This window comes from Rhinichthys klamathensis, unplaced genomic scaffold (assembly GCF_029890125.1).
Source record: "Rhinichthys klamathensis goyatoka isolate OS25496 unplaced genomic scaffold, OSU_Roscu_1.1 h1tg000068l_1, whole genome shotgun sequence".
Lineage (NCBI taxonomy): Eukaryota > Metazoa > Chordata > Actinopteri > Cypriniformes > Leuciscidae > Rhinichthys > Rhinichthys klamathensis.
The window spans coordinates 5,478,391-5,492,743 of record NW_026606611.1 but is presented as its reverse complement, the minus strand read 5'-3'; positions in this window follow the sequence as shown (position 1 = coordinate 5,492,743).

The following is a 14,353-nucleotide window of genomic DNA, read 5'->3' as shown; positions in this document are numbered from 1 at the left end:
GACATGTGTGCAAAGTTTCAGGAGTTTTTGAGCATGTTAAGGCCTCCAAAAGTGTCCAAAAGGTAGCAGAAAAATAATAAGAATAATAATAATAATAATAAAATATAGCTGCGAGCAGCGATTACGGGCCCAAGCCGGTGGCACCGCAACCCCGGTGCCTTTAGTTACCTAAAGGCACCAGGGTGGCGGTACCACCGGCTTTGGCCCTTCATCGCTGCTCGCAGCTATATTTATATATATATATATATATATATATATAAAGCCGGTGGCACCGCCACCCTGGTGCCTTTAGGGTTATTGTGCACGACGTGCAAAAACGTAACCCTGCTTTGACTGTCGAAAAGAAGTGTGCTGTAGAGCTTTTATCAGTGTGGGCTCTGCAAAAGTGTGCATTGAGGGCACATATCAACCACAAAGTATGCGAGAGCAACCTTCTGAAAGGTCAGGTCTACATCCAGGTCTACATCTGCCGTGTGTTTACATCATAGTAGTGAAGTTTGAAGCAATCAGCTGATTTCAAAGCTTTTTGAAAGTGACAGACTTCCTGCTGCCAGTTGGTGGCGCTATAACCGGGGTGGCGGTGCCGCCGGCTTTGGCCCTTTCATCGCTGCTCGCAGCTATATTTATATATATACACACACACACACACACACACACACACACATATATATATATATATATATATACATATATATATATTGTTTTTTTAAGAGACAAGACAGAATATTACTTGCCTGATCTGATTAGAAAAATAGTGTTTGTGTGTGTGTGTGTGTGTGTGTGTGTGTGTGTGTGTGTGTGGCGTAATTGAACAATGTAGACATAAAGACATACTCCGTCCTTTTGTTCATACAGGACATTATTCAAACTGCAAAGTGTTTACTTATATTTGTGTACACTCGCAATAAAACACAACATTGTGCTTTTGTCAAACTATAAACTCTTGTCAAACTGTAAACTACAACTGTCACCCAACCAAAATCTCTTACACACACACACACACACAGTTTAAAAGCAAAAAATATCAAACAATCCTATTTAAAAACAGTCTGTGGGAGCCATCTTTTGGACATTCATCATATCGCATTGGTTTTCATTTCTTGTCATCAAAAAGAGCCCTAATCTGTTTATTTTTTCAGTTACACATTCTACATTGATTAAAAAAGAAAAATCAAATGTGTTTTTATTTTATACAGAAATAAATAATCTATCATCCAGATGAGAATAAAGTTAGTGTTAGTTCAAATTTTAAGGAAAACAAATATATGATCTGAAATATAGCACATTCATTTAAAATTCATTCAGGTTCAATTACCAAACATACAATCTTAATGTAATTTAAAGCAAACAATACATTTAAAATATATGGGTTGTATGACTATTTTTTAATATAAAAAGATATATATCCAAAAAGACAAGGCCTAAAGTTTAACAAGGGTTAAACTCTTATCACTGTAACAGACACAATCACACACACAATCACACACACACACACACACAAGTCAAATCACTTACATTTTACATGCAATATTGACTTTTTTTCTGTTTCAGCAGCGAAAATAGTTAAACAAAGATCACAGCAGAACCATCGCGCATCTCACAGCAACGCGTTCTCATTACTGAATGATTCAGCATTTTGAACGAATCGGTTGACTCAAAGATTCAATGACCAATCAATCCATAAACATCTATCTCATTCATGAATGACTCAGTCGTTCAAACGAATGAATCAATGACTCGCTCATTAAGACGGTCGCCTGGCGACACCTAATGACGGTTTAGTGTTATGTTTAAAAGTATCATTCTTTCCAACGATTGTTAATTAACTCATATTTGAAACATAAGCTATATTTATATATATACATACATATACACACACATACACAAAAATAAAATAAAAACACATTTGAAACGTGTTTTCTTACTAAATTGTGAGCTGAACGAAAGTTGCAGCAAATATCAGCAACAGGAGTCAAATTTCATTAATCACGAGAGTGAAGAGCTGACTGAAAAGATGATGACGGAATAGGCTATTTTATGTAAAAACGCCTATTTAAGCGAATCTGTCATTGTACTCTTTTATTGTTGTGTTTTCCGTGAAAAATAATAGACTATTGAACTCAGAATTCAAGCAATCGGCCCCCGAAATTGCACTAATTTTAGTGACACTAAAAAGTATGCGGCTGCACTGGCATTCATAATGGTGCGCGTCCATGGCGACGAGCGAGCAGAACAGAGCGAACGTTTAGTTAATTTCTACTTCCATAGGAATTCATTCGAGCGCCACCATTTCAATGTCCGTGCGGACGTCCATATTATACTTTCGCTTTCAAGTTAGTGTTTTTAAACCCCCCAGCGGGAGGTTTACACAATTGGTTTACACAATCACACGTTGATTAACCGGTGGGAAAATATTCCCATAGTAACATCCCTAATATATAAATATATATAAATTCAATAGGCCTACCTGATTTTGAACACAAGAGGGCAGTATAGCACTATATATGATTTGGATTATTATTATTTTTGACTAAACAACCATTCTGGCTGTTTTTAAACTTAAAAATAATTCTTAAATTGAAAAAAAGGAATAAAATGGGTTTAGTTCTAATATTTGTATAATTTTATATAAAAATAAATGGTGTATAATTACATTTTAGAAAGATATGAGACATGCCCTGATTCTTTTTTTGACATTATTGTCCTCGATCAGAGCCCTAATCTGTTTATTTTTTCAGTTACACATTCTACATTGATTAAAAAAGAAAAATCAAATGTGTTTTTATTTTATACAGAAATAAATAATCTATCATTCAGATGAGAATAAAGTTAGTGTTAGTTCAAATTTTAAGGAAAACAAATATATGATCTGAAATATAGCACATTCATTTATAATTCATTCAGGTTCAATTACCAAACATACAAATCTCAATGTAATTTAAAGCAAACAATACATTTAAAATACATGGGTTGTATGCTATTTTTTTTTATATAAAAAGATATATATCCAAAAAGACAAGGCCTAAACTTTAACAAGGGTTAAACAATCACTGTAACAGACACAATCACACACACACACACACACACACACACACACACACACACACGTCAAATCACTTACATTTTAGATGCAATATTGACTTTTTTTTCTGTTTCAGCAGCGAAAATAGTTAAACAAAGATCACAGCAGAACCATCGAGCATCTCACAGCAACGCGTTCTCATTACTGAATGATTCAGCATTTTGAACGAATCGGTTGACTCAAAGATTCAACGACCAATCCATAATCTGTCTCATTCATGAATGACTCAGCCGTTCGAACGAATCGTTTGAACGAATGAATCAATGACTCGCTCATTAAGACGGTCGCCTGGCGACACCTAATGACGGTTTAGTGATATTAAAAGTATCATTCTTTCCAACGATTGTTAATTAACTCATATTTGAAACATAAGCTATATATATATATATATATATATATATATATATACACACATATATATACACACACATATATATACACAAAAATAAAATAAAAACACATTTGAAGCGTGTTTGCTTACTAAATTGTGAGCGGAACGAAAGTTGCAGCAAATATCAGCAACAGGAGTCAAATTTCATTAATCACGAGAGTGAAGAGCTGACTGAAAAGATGATGACGGAATAGGCTATTTTATGTAAAAGCCCCTATTTCAGCGAATCTATCCTTGTACTCTTTTGTTGTTGTGTTTTCCGTGAAAAATAATAGACTATTGAACTCACAATTCAAGCAATCGGCCCCGTTATTGCACTAATTTTAAAGTGACACTAAAAAGTATGCGGCTGCACTGGCATTCATAATGGTGCGCGTCCATGGCGACGAGCGAGCAGAACAGAGCGAACGTTTTTTAGTTCATTCCTACTTCCATAGGAATTCCCTCGAGCGCTCTGCACGTGGCCATTATCAATGTCCCGTATTTAAAAGCTCTCGGTCCTCAGTCACATACCAAATATATGTATAATGTATATATAAATATAATTTTGGACACAAGAGGGCAGTATGGCCCTATGTATAATTTTGTGTTTAAACTAAAAGAGCCCCTCCCCCCCTCCCCACACAGACACACACGAATGGCAGGGTGCATTCTCTCTGTCAGAGGGAGAGGGAGAGAAAATTCTCAGAAACATCCACATTCAAACCAAAATATCTGACTTCCTCTTGGTCTGAGCTAATGACAGTTAATTAGAAAGTTGTCCGGCTTGATCTGAACCATATGCATACCTGTGTCTGTCGAGTTTCATGCAATTTCAAGCATGCTAAGAGTCTCAAAAGCATCAAACAAGAATATTAAAGTTTGATGTGTTGCCACGGCAACAGTATCTAAGATATCAATAATCCTTTCACAGGTCTACATCTGGCGTGTGTTTACATTATACACATAAAGTTTGAAGCAAATCGGGTAAAAATAAGAGGGTGATTTCAAAGCATTTAGGAAGTGACACACTTCCTGCTGCCAGTTGGTGGCGCTATAATTTTGACTCACAATAGTCACATCCATGTGATCGGCCTCTTACAACGAACACACTGTTGAAGTTTCATCAAGATCAGTTAATGTATGCAGTAGTTATGACACACTTCCTGTTTCACGTTTCTCGCCATAATTTTGTTTCCTCGCCACGGCCAAACCGTTCGAGATATCAAAAATCCCCTCGCAAACTTTCATCCTCAATGTCTTGACTTCATGCTGACCGAGTTTCGTGCCGTTTGTTTGAATTCTCTAGGAGGAGTATTTCACATTCCATTGCGTGTGTTTTACCAACAACCCTAAATAGCCCACTTCCTGTTGGGCTGGGGTAAAAAGTAAGAGTGTGAAGTATATATGAAACGAGGAGATCTACATGTGTACCGAGTTTCATATTATTACATGCAAGCGTGTTTGATTTATGGACCATGTTTTCGGACCCCGTTCCAGGGGGCGCTGTCGAGCCCCCCTGCCACGCCCGGGTACCATCTTCAGCCCGGCCCTGATGGCCGCGGGTTCTGACATGTGTGCAAAGTTTCAGGAGTTTTTGAGCATGTTAAGGCCTCCAAAAGTGTCCAAAAGGTAGCAGAAAAATAATAAGAAGAAATATATATATATATATATAAATATAGCTGCGAGCAGCGATTACGGGCCCAAGCCGGTGGCACCGCAACCCCGGTGCCTTTAGTTACCTAAAGGCACCGGGGTGGCGGTGCCGCCGGCTTTGGCCCTTCATCGCTGCTCGCAGCTATATTTATATATATATATATATATATATAAAAAGCCGGTGGCACCGCCACCCTGGTGCCTTTAGGGTTATTGTGCACGACGTGACACAAAATATCTGCTCGCTATCTGCCAAACGGCTCTGGTAGTTCCGCTTCAGCACTGATGATGTTGTAGAAATAGTGCGCTCTGGTTGGTCTGGATTATTCGGGATTTTTTATTTTATACAGAAATAAGTTATTTATAATTCAGATGAGAATAAAGTTAGTGTTGATTAAAATGAAGGAAAACAAATATATTGATCTGAAATATAGAACATTAATTTTAAATTTATTTAGGTTCAATTACCAAACATACAATCTTAATTTAATTTAAAGCAAACAATACATTTAAAATATATTGGTTGTATGCACTTTTTTTATAAAAAAAAGATATATATCCAAAAAGACAAGGCCTTAAAGGGTTAAACTCTTGTCACTGTAACAGACACAATCTCTCTCTCTCTCTCACACACACACACACACGTCAAGTCACTTACATTTTAGATGCAATATTGAATAAGCAGAAAAATCGGATTTTCTGCTTTGAAAATATAAATAAGCATAAAAATTGAATAAGCACTTTGAATATTCTAAACAGAATAAGCACTAGTCGCTAATGAATAAGTACTAGTACTTAATGGAATAGATACTAGTATCTAAAAAATAAGTACTAGTAGCATGAAAATAGAGACTAGTAGGTTAAAATGATTAAATGTTAAAACGGCTTGCCATATTAGCTCAGAGAGAGACAGAGAGAGGCTCACCATATTCAAACCAAAATATCTGACTTCCTCTTAATCTGAGCTAATTACGGTAAATTAGAAAGTTGTCCGGCTCGAAGAGTACAATATGCATATCGAGTTTTGTTACTGTAGATAAAACTAACCCCCCCACTTTTGTCAAAAGCATTTAGAAAGTGACACACTTCTTGCTGCCAGTTGGTGGCGCTATAACTTTGACTCACAATAGTTACATCCATCTGATCGGCCTTCCTAAACCCATAATAGCCGACTTCCTAATTTTAAATTTATTTAGGTTCAATTACCAAACATACAATCTTAATTTAATTTAAAGCAAACAATACATTTACAATATATGGGTTGTATGCACATTTTGTAATAAAAAAAGAGATATATATCCAAAAAGACAAGGCCTTAAAGGGTTAAACTCTTGTCACTGTAACAGACACAATCTCTCTCTCACACACGTCAAATCACTTACATTTTATATGCAATATTGACTTTTTTCTGTTTCAGCAGTGAAACTAGTTAAACAAAGATCGCAGCAGAACCATTGCGCATCTCACAGCAACGTGTTTTCTCATTACTGAATGATTCAGCATTTTGAACGAATCGGTTGACTGAAAGATTCAATGACCAATCCATAATCTGTCTGATTCATGAATGACTCAGCCGTTCGAACGAATCGTTCGAACAAATGAATCAATGACTCGCTCATTAAGACGGTCGCCTGGCGACACCTAATGACGGTTTAGTGATATGTTTAAAAGTATCATTCTTTCAAACGATTGTTAATTAACTCATATTTGAAACATAAGCTATATATATATATATATATATATATATATATGTATATAGGGCCTATATTCATATATATATTATACACACACATATATACGCAAAAATAAAATAAAAACACATTTGAAACGTGTTTGCTTACTAAATTGTGAGCAGAACGAAAGTTGCAGCAAATATCAGCAATAGGAGTCAAATTTCATTAATCACGAGAGTGAAGAGCTGACTGAAAAGATGATGACGGAATAGGCTATTTTATGTAAAAGCGCCTATTTAAGCGAATCTGTCATTGAACTCTTTTGTTGTTGTGTTTTCCGTGAAAAATAATAGACTATTGAACTCACAATTCAAGCAATTGGCCCCCGATATTGCACTAATTTTAAAGTGACACTAAAAAGTATGCGGCTGCAGTGGCATTCATTACAGTGCGCATCCATGGCGACGAGCGAGCAAAACAGAGCGAACGTTTTTTCATTTCGACTTCCATAGAAATTCATTCGAGCGCACTGCGAGCGCCACCACTATAAATGTCCTTACTTTACTTTCACTTTTAACTTAGCGATATAAAAGCCCCCGGTGTTACACGTCAAATAACCGGTGAGAAAAAATTCTCGGAGTCACATAGCAGCTACCTATATTTAAATACAACAGGCCTACCTGATTTTGAACACAAGAGGGCAGTATAGCCCTATGTATTATTTGATATATTTATTTTTTAACTGAATAGTGCATCCTGGCTGTTTTTAAACTTGTACATTATTCTTAAATTGAAAACAAGAATAAAATGGGTTTAGTTCTGATATTTGTATAATTTTATCTAGAAATAAATGGTGTATAATTACATTTTTAGAAGATATGAGGCTTTTAGTGTTTTTTTTTTTTTTTTACATGACTTTAATCCCTCACCATAGCAAAACAATTAGAGATATTCAATAGATATTCACAATTATGCTTCTTTAATGTATTTTCATCATGTTGAAAAAGTTTGGTGGGAATAAAATAAACCACTTAAGAGGAGTGGGTAAAAATGTAGAGCCTGGTTTTGCAAAACATCCACATTAAGACCAAAATAGCCCACTTCCTGTTGGGCTGGCTTAAAGTTGTTTGGCCCGATGAGATCTATATGAGTACAGAGTTGCATAATATTACATGCAAGTGTGTTTGATTTATGGACCAAATTTTCTGACGAAGTTTATGGACCAAGTTAATTTAATTAATAAACTAATTATATAAAACTATGTTCAATGCACTACAATTCAACTGGTTATATGCCTTTACTTATTAATACAACTTATTTAAAAAATACAAGGCGTAAGACATTTATTTTCTTTTTTAAATGCAGGCCAAACCACACAGCAGTCAAATGGTTAATCTAGCCCCCCTCCCCCTCCCCAGACTCACAGACACACACACACACACAGAGACGTTAGGCTCAGAGAGAGAGAGAGACATAAAATGACAATTTTCAAACCAAAATATCTGACTTCCTGTTGGTTGGAGCTATTGAGTGTAAATTAGAAAGTTGTCTGGCTCGAGGAGAAGAATACACATACCGATTTTTATTACTGTAGATAAAATTAATCCCCCCACTTTTGACAAAAGGTGGCGCTACTGAGCCCTCAACACGCCCGTTTCTGAAACTTTGCACATGTCTACAGGCTAATAAATGAGATGTGTCTGTCGAGTTTCATGCAATTTCAAGTATGCTAAGCATAAAAAAAGAATATTAAAGTTTGATGCGTTGCCACGACAACAGTATCTAAGATATCAAGAATCCATTCACAGGTCTACATCTGCCGTGTGTTTACATTATAGTAGTGAAGTTTGAAGCAAATCAGGTTAAAATAAGAGGGTGATTTCAAAGCATTTTGAAAGTGACACACTTCCTGCTGCCAGTTGGTGGCGCTATAACTTTGACTCACAATAGTCACATCCATGTGATCGGACTCTTACAGCGAACACACTGCTGAAGTTTCATCAAGATCAGTTAATGTATGCAGAAGTTATAACACACTTCCTGTTTCCATTATTCGCCATAAATTCGTTTCCTCGCCACGGCCAAACCGTTCGAGATATGAAAAATCCCCTGGCAATTTTTCATCCTCAATGTCTTGACATCATGCTGACCGAGTTTCCTTGCGATTGGTTGAATTCTCTAGGAGGAGTATATCGAATTCCAGGGGCATACGCTTCCAAACAAACCATAATAGCCGACTTCCTGTTGGGCTGGGGTAAAAAGTAAAAGTACAAAGGATATATGAACCGATGAGATCTATATGTGTACCGAGTTTCATATTATTACATGGAAGCGTGTTTGATTTATGGACCAAGTTCTCGGACCCCGTTCCAGGGGGCGCTGTCGAGCCCCCCTGCCACGCCCGGGTACCAGCTTCAGCCCGGCCCTGATGGCCGCGGGTTCTGACCAGTGTGCAAAGTTTCAAGAGTTTTCGTGCACGTTAAGAGCCCCAAAAGTGCCCGAATAGTCGATAAAATAATAATAATAATAATAATAATAATAAATATAGCTGCGAGCAGCGATTACGGGCCCAAGCCGGTGGCACCGCAACCCCGGTGCCTTTAGTTACCTAAAGGCACCAGGGTGGCGGTGCCGCCGGCTTTGGCCCTTCATCGCTGCTCGCAGCTATATTTATATATATATATATATATATATATATATATATATATGTATATATATATATATATATATATATATGTATATGTATATGTATATGTATATGTATATGTATATATATATATATATATATATATATATATATGTATATATATATATATAAAAAGCCGGTGGCACCGCCACCCTGGTGCCTTTAGGGTTATTGTGCACGACGTGACACAAAATATCTGCTCACTATCTGCCGAACGACTCTGGTAGTTCCGCTTCAGCACTGATGATGTTGTAGAAATAGTGCGCTCTGGTTGGTCTGGATTATTCGGGATTTTTTATTTTATACAGAAATAAGTTATTTATAATTCAGATGAGAATAAAGTTAGTGTTGATTAAAATGAAGGAAAACAAATATATTGATCTGAAATATAGAACATTAATTTTAAATTTATTTAGGTTCAATTACCAAACATACAATCTTAATTTAATTTAAAGCAAACAATACATTTAAAATATATTGGTTGTATGCACTTTTTTTTATAAAAAAAAGATATATATCCAAAAAGACAAGGCCTTAAAGGGTTAAACTCTTGTCACTGTAACAGACACAATCTCTCTCTAATATATAAATATATATAAATTCAATAGGCCTACCTGATTTTGAACACAAGAGGGCAGTATAGCACTATATATGATTTGGATTATTATTATTTTTGACTAAACAACCATTCTGGCTGTTTTTAAACTTAAAAATAATTCTTAAATTGAAAAAAAATTTCTGCTCTGAAAATATAAATAAGCATAAAAATTGAATAAGCACTTTGAATATTCTAAACAGCACTAGTCACTAATGAGTAAGTACTAGTACTTAATGGAATAGATACTAGTATCTAAAAAATAAGTACTAGTAGCATGAAAATAGAGACTAGTAGGTTAAAATGATTAAATGTTAAAACGGCTTGCCATATTAGCTCAGAGAGAGACAGAGAGAGGCTCACCATATTCAAACCAAAATATCTGACTTCCTCTTGGTCTGAGCTAATTACGGTAAATTAGAAAGTTGTCCGGCTCGAAGAGTACAATATACATATCGAGTTTTGTTACTGTGGATAAAACTAACCCCCCCACTTTTGTCAAAAGCATTTAGAAAGTGACACACTTCTTGCTGCCAGTTGGTGGCGCTATAACTTTGACTCACAATAGTTACATCCATCTGATCGGCCTTCCTAAACCCATAATATATGGGTTTAGGAAGGCCGATCAGATGGATGTAACTATTGTTGCTATATAGCCGACTTCCTAATTTTAAATTTATTTAGGTTCAATTACCAAACATACAATCTTAATTTAATTTAAAGTAAACAATACATTTACAATATATGGGTTGTATGCACATTTTGTAATAAAAAAAGAGATATATATCCAAAAAGACAAGGCCTTAAAGGGTTAAACTCTTGTCACTGTAACAGACACAATCTCTCTCACACACACGTCAAATCACTTACATTTTATATGCAATATTGACTTTTTTCTGTTTCAGCAGTGAAACTAGTTAAACAAAGATCACAGCAGAACCATTGCGCATCTCACAGCAACGTGTTTTCTCATTACTGAATGATTCAGCATTTTGAACGAATCGGTTGACTGAAAGATTCAATGACCAATCCATAATCTGTCTCATTCATGAATGACTCAGCCGTTCGAACGAATCGTTCGAACAAATGAATCAATGACTCGCTCATTAAGACGGTCGCCTGGCGACACCTAATGACGGTTTAGTGATATGTTTAAAAGTATCATTCTTTCAAACGATTGTTAATTAACTCATATTTGAAACATAAGCTATATATATATATATACACACACATATATATACACAAAAATAAAATAAAAACACATTTGAAGCGTGTTTGCTTACTAAATTGTGAGCGGAACGAAAGTTGCAGCAAATATCAGCAATAAATTTCATTAATCACGAGAGTGAAGTGCTGACTGAAAAGATGATGACGGAATAGGCTATTTTATGTAAAAGCGCCTATTTAAGCGAATCTGTCATTGTACTCTTTTGTTGTTGTGTTTTCCGTGAAAAATAATAGACTATTGAACTCACAATTCAAGCAATCGGCCCCCGATATTGCACTAATTTTAAAGTGACACTAAAAAGTATGCGGCTGCAGTGGCATTCATTACAGTGCGCATCCATGGCGACGAGCGAGCAAAACAGAGCGAACGTTTTTTCATTTCTACTTCCATAGAAATTCATTCGAGCGCACTGCGAGCGCCACCACTATAAATGTCCTTACTTTACTTTCACTTTTAACTTAGCGATATAAAAGCCCCCGGTGTTACACGTCAAATAACCGGTGAGAAAAAATTCTCGGAGTCACATAGCAGCTACCTATATTTAAATACAACAGGCCTACCTGATTTTGAACACAAGAGGGCAGTATAGCCCTATGTATTATTTGATATATTTATTTTTTAACTGAATAGTGCATCCTGGCTGTTTTTAAACTTGTACATTATTCTTAAATTGAAAACAAGAATAAAATGGGTTTAGTTCTGATATTTGTATAATTTTATCTAGAAATAAATGGTGTATAATTACATTTTTAGAAGATATGAAGCTTTTAGTGTTTTTTTTTTTTTTTTACATGACTTTAATCCCTCGCCATAGCAAAACAATTAGAGATATTCAATAGATATTCACAATTATGCTTCTTTAATGTATTTTCATCATGTTGAAAAAGTTTGGTGGGAATAAAATAAACCACTTAAGAGGAGTGATGCATATTTTGTCATTTAAAAAAAAATACAAAAATTGTTATGCGAAAAGACAAGGACTTAGAGATTTCTTTATCCTTTAATGCAGGAAAAATCATACAGCCAGCCACACACACACACACACACACATAAACACAGACACCAACCCTCCCTCCCTCCCCTCCCCTCTGCTCCCCTCCCCACACAGACACACACACAAACAGAATGGCAGGGGGACAAGAAATCCATTCAAACTACAATATCTGACTTTCTGTTGCTCTGAGCTAATGACTTTAAATTAGAAAGTCGATTGGCTTGATGAGAACAATATGCGTGGCAAGTTTTGTAACTGTAGGTAAAACGAGCAAAGTTATAACACACTTTATGTGTCCTTTTTTAGTCATAAAATTAATTTCCTCGCCACGGCCAAACCGTTCGAGATATCAAAAATCCCTCCGGAATTTAGCATCATCAATGTCTTGACGTCATGCTGACCGAGTTTGCTTGAAATCCGATCAATTCCCAAGGAGAATTAAATAGAATTTCAGGGGTATGCGTTTCCAAACAAACCATGATAGCCGGCTTCCTGTTGGGATGTCGTAAAACTTAGAGCACGAAAGTTGTTTAACCCAATGAGATCTATAAGTGTACACAGTTTCATATTATTACATGCAAGTGTCTTTGATTTATGGACAAGTGTTCGAATCCCAGTCCAGGGGGCGCTGTCGGTCCGCCCTGCCACGCCCGGGTACCAGCTTCAGTCCGGCCCTGATGGCCACGGGTTCTGACCCGTGTGCAAAGTTTCAAGAGTTTTAGAGGATGTTAAGAGCCCCAAAAGCCCCCGAAACCTTGATCAACAATAATTAAAAGCTTTGTCACTCAAACAGACACATCCCCCTCCCCCCACAGACACAGAGGTATGCAGAGAGAGGGAGAGAGGGACAGAGATTACTCCAAAACATCCCATTCAAACCAAAATATCTGACTTCCTGTTGTTCGGAACCAAAAACTGTAAATTAGAAAGTTGTCCGGCTTGATCTGAACAATATGCCTACCGAGTTTTAAGATTGCAGGTAAAACTATGAAACTAACCCTCTCACTTTTGTCAAAAGGTGGCGCTACTGAGTCCCTGCACCACGCCCGTTCCTGAAACTTTGCACATGTCTACTGGCTAATATATGTGACATGTCTGTCGAGTTTCATGCAATTTCAAGCATGCTAAGAGTCTCAAAAGCATCAAAAAATAATTTTAAAGTTTGATGTGTTGCCACGGCAACAGTATCAAAGATATCAAGAATCCATTCACAGGTCTACATCTGGCGTATGTTTACATTATACAGATGAAGTTTGAAGCAAATTGGGTTAAAATAAGAGGGTGATTTCGAAGCATTTTGAAAGTGACACACTTCCTGCTGCCAGTTGGTGGCGCTATAACTTTGACTCACAATAGTCACATCCATGTGATCGGCCTCTTACAGCGAACACACTGGTGAAGTTTCATCAAGATCAGTTAATGTATGCAGAAGTTATAACACACTTCCTGTTTCACGTTTCTCGCCATAATTTCGTTTCCCCGCCACGGCCAAACCGTTCGAGATATCAAAAATCCCCTCGCAATTTTTCATCCTCAATGTCTGGACTTCATGCTGACCGAGTTTCGAGGCATTTCTTTGAATTCTCTAGGAGAAGTACTTTAAATTCCATTGCATGCGTTTTACAAACAACCCTAAATAGCCGACTTCCTGTTGGGCTGGGGTAAAAAGTAAGAGCATGAAGTATATATGAACCGATGAGATCTATATGTGTACCGAGTTTCATATTCTTACATACAAGCGTGTTTGATTTATGGACCAAGTTTTCGGACCCCGTTCCAGGGGGCGCTGTCGAGCCCCCCTGCCACGCCCGGGTACCATCTTCACCCCGACCCTGATGGCCGCGGGTTCTGACCCGCGTGCAAAGTTTCAAGAGTTTTCGTGCACGTTAAGAGCCCCAAAAGTGCCCGAATAGTCGTAAGAAAAATAAAAGAGGAGAAAAAAAAAAAAAAAAAAAAAAATAATCCTAAGGAAAACAATAGGGCCTTCGCCTTTTCAAGGCTTGGGCCCTAATAATAATCCTAAGGAAAACAATAGGGCCTTCGCCTTTTCAAGGCTTGGGCCCTAATAA